General features: G+C 39.9%; 1 pseudogene; it reads right to left on the bottom strand.

The window, feature by feature from the left end:
• Window positions 1–254: 254 nt before the first annotated feature.
• Window positions 255–948, bottom strand: LOC133082977 (eukaryotic translation initiation factor 3 subunit K-like; annotated as a pseudogene).
• Between the last annotated feature and the right edge of the window lie 2,339 nt (window positions 949–3,287).

The following is a 3,287-nucleotide window of genomic DNA, read 5'->3' as shown; positions in this document are numbered from 1 at the left end:
TAATTTCTTTTTCATTTATTTCTAATCTGATATTTATGATTTCTTTAATTCTGGTAACGTTGGTTGTTTTTGTTCCTCTTTCTCTAACTACTTTAGGTGTAAGGTTAGGTTGTTTATTTGAGATGTTTCTTGTTTCTTGAGGGAGGATTGTATTGTGATAAACTTCCCTCTTGGAACTGCTTTTGCTGCATCCCATAGGTTTTGGGTCATCGTGTTTTTGTTTTTGTTTTTCTTTTTTTTTTTTTTAACAGGGCTAAGAAGTCAACAAGTCTTTATTAAATGCCTGCAAAGTTACCGGGAGGAGGCCATGATGCTGGACACACTGTCAAAGTCGATCTTCTCCACAATGTTCTTGGGCTTAATGCTCTCTTCCTGGCTGCAGATGAAGATCTGACCCGACTCATCGGTGCTCCAGCGGTACTTGCTCATCCACATCTTTAGCTGGCTGTGTGTCAGATCCCCTAGCATCTTGGCCAGCAGCCAGCGATCAATGTGCTGATAAGTAATGCCCACAATATAGCAGATAAATTTTCAGACAGAGTCTTCAAAGCTAGTTATACCTTCCAAGAGGTCCATGTTTTCATCCAGGGCTTGCCAGAAGGCCTGGAAGTGGCATGTCTCCAGCAAGTCTCTGAGGTACAAAATCTGCCGGATGGGCCATTCTTCTTGATGGGCCTGGTCGATCATGCACTTGCACAGCGTGAAGTCAGAGTGGGGCAGGTTGGTGAGGGTCTTTAGCAGGATCTGGGCAGTGACTGTGGTCTGGAAGAAGGCTGGGTTGAACTGGTACAGCTACAGGACAGCCAGGTTGGCTTCCAGATCATAGGCATTCTCCTTGGCTTGTGTCTCCACATAGCGCTCCAGGGTGGCCAGATTCTCAGGATTGTACCTGTCAATCCCCTTGAGCAACTTAACCACGTTCACTCTCATCTGCTTGAACATTGCCATGACTGCTGTCGCCTCCCACACCAGGGCTGCAGCCAAAGTGCCTGCCGGCACTGCATCCTTGAGAACTGGAAGAGGAAGAGCTGGTGGAAATGGAAACTACATCTTTGTTTTCTCTCCAGCCCGAGGGGCAGTGAAGGTGTGGGGAGGCTCTGGAGGCTGCTGCCACGCTTTCTGGATGCCACATGACTTCTTCCCATCGTGTTTTCATTGTCATTTGTTTCTAGATTTTTTTTTATTTCCTCTTTGACTTCTTCAGTGATCTCTTGTTTATTTAGTAGCATATTGTTTAGCCTCCATGATTTGTATCTTTTACATTTTTTCCCTGTAATTGATGTCTAGTCTCATAACATGATGGGAAAAGATCCTTGATATGATTACAATTTTCTTAAATGCTTGATTTGTGACCCAAGATATGAGCTATATGATCTATCATGGAATAGAATATTCCATGAGCACTTGAGAATAAAGTGCATTCTGTTGTTTTAGGATGGAATGTCCTATAAATATCGACTAAGCCCATCTTGTTTAATGTATCATTAAAGGTTGTGTTTCATTATTTATTTTCAGTTTGGATGATCTGTCCATTGGTGAAGGTGGGGTGTTACAATCTCCTACTATGATTGTGTTACTGTCAATTTCCCCTTTTACGGTTGTTAGCATTTACCTTATATATTGAAGTGCTCCTATATTGGGTGCCTAAATATTTACAATTGTTATATCTTCTTCTTGGATTGATCCCTTGATCATTATGTAGTGTCTTTCTTTGTCTCTTGTAGTAGTCTTTATTTAAAGTCTATTTTGTCTTCTGAGAGAATTGCTACTCAAGCTTTCTTTTGATTTCCATTTGTATGGGATATCTTTTTCCATTCTCTCACTTTCAGTCTGTATGTGTCCCTAGGTCTGAAGTGGGTCTCTTGTAGACAACATATATATGGGTCTAATTTTTGTATCCATTCAGCCAGTCTATGTCTTTTCGTTGTAGCATTTAATCCATTTACATTTAAGGTAATTATCAATATGTTTGTTTCTATTGTATTTTCTTAATTGTTTTGGGTTTGTTATTGTAGGTCTTTTCTTTCTTGTGTTTTTTCTGCCTAGACAAGTTCCTTTAGCATTTGTTGTAAAGCTGGTTTGGTGGTGCTGAATTTGCTTAGCTTTTGCTTCTCTATAAAGGTTTTAATTTCTTCATTGAATGTGAATGAGATCCTTGCGGGGTAGAGTAATCTTGGTTGTAGGTTTTTAACTTTCATCACTTTAAATATGTCCTGCCACTTCCTTCTAGCTTGCAGAGTTTCTGCTGAAAGATCAGCTGTTATCCTTATGGGGATTCCCTTGTATGTTATTTGTTGCTATTCCCTTGCTGCCTTTAATACTTTTTCTTTGTATTTAATTTTTGATAGTTTGATTGATATGTGTCTTGGTGTGTTTCTCCTTGGATTTATCCTGTATGGGACTCTCTGTGCTTCTGGAGTTGATTGACTATTTCTTTTCCCATATTAGGGAAGTTTTCAAGTATAATCTCTTCAAATATCTTCTGTCTCCCCTTCATTTTTTCTTCTTTTCTAGGACCCCTATAATTCAAATGTTGCGTTTAATGTTGTCTCAGAGGTCTCTAAGTCTGTCCTCAATTCTTTTCATTCTTTTTTCTTTATTTTTCTCTGTGGTAATTATTTCCACTATTTTATCTTCCAGGTCACTTATCTGTTCTTCAGCCTCAATGTTTCTGCCACTGATTCCTTCTAGATATTTTTTAAATTCATGTATTGCATTATTCATCATTGTTTGTTTGCTCTTTATTTCTTCTAGGTCCTTGTTAAAACTTTCTTGTATTTGCTCCATGCTATTTCCCAGATTTTGGATCATCTTTCCTCTCATTGCTCCGAATTATTTTCATGTAGACTGCCTATTTTCTCTTCATTTGTTTGGTGTGGTGCGTTTTTATCTTGCTACTTCATCTGCTGCATATTTCTCTGTCTTCTCATTTTGTTTAACTTACAGTGTTCGGGATCTCCTTTTTGCAGGCTGCAGGTTTGTAATTCCCATTGTTTTTGGTGTCTGCCGCTGGTGGGTAAGGTGGTTCAGTGAGTTGTGTAGGTTTCCTGGTGGAGGGGACTGGTGCCAGTGTTCTGGTGGATGAGGCTGGATATTGTATTCTTGGTGGTCAGGACTGCATCTGGTGGTGTGGTTTGGGGTGTCTGTGAAATTATGATTTTAGGCAGCCTCTCTGCTAATGGGTGGGTTTGTGTTACTGTCTTGCTACAAGTTTGGCATAGGTTGTCCAGTTCTGGAGCTTGCTGGTCATTGAGTGGAGCTGGGTCTTACTGTTAAGATAGTGATCT

Source organism: Eubalaena glacialis, unplaced genomic scaffold, assembly GCF_028564815.1.
Source record: "Eubalaena glacialis isolate mEubGla1 unplaced genomic scaffold, mEubGla1.1.hap2.+ XY H_2, whole genome shotgun sequence".
Lineage (NCBI taxonomy): Eukaryota > Metazoa > Chordata > Mammalia > Artiodactyla > Balaenidae > Eubalaena > Eubalaena glacialis.
The sequence above is the reverse complement of the archived record's forward strand: the minus strand, read 5'-3'. Positions and strand labels throughout refer to the sequence as shown.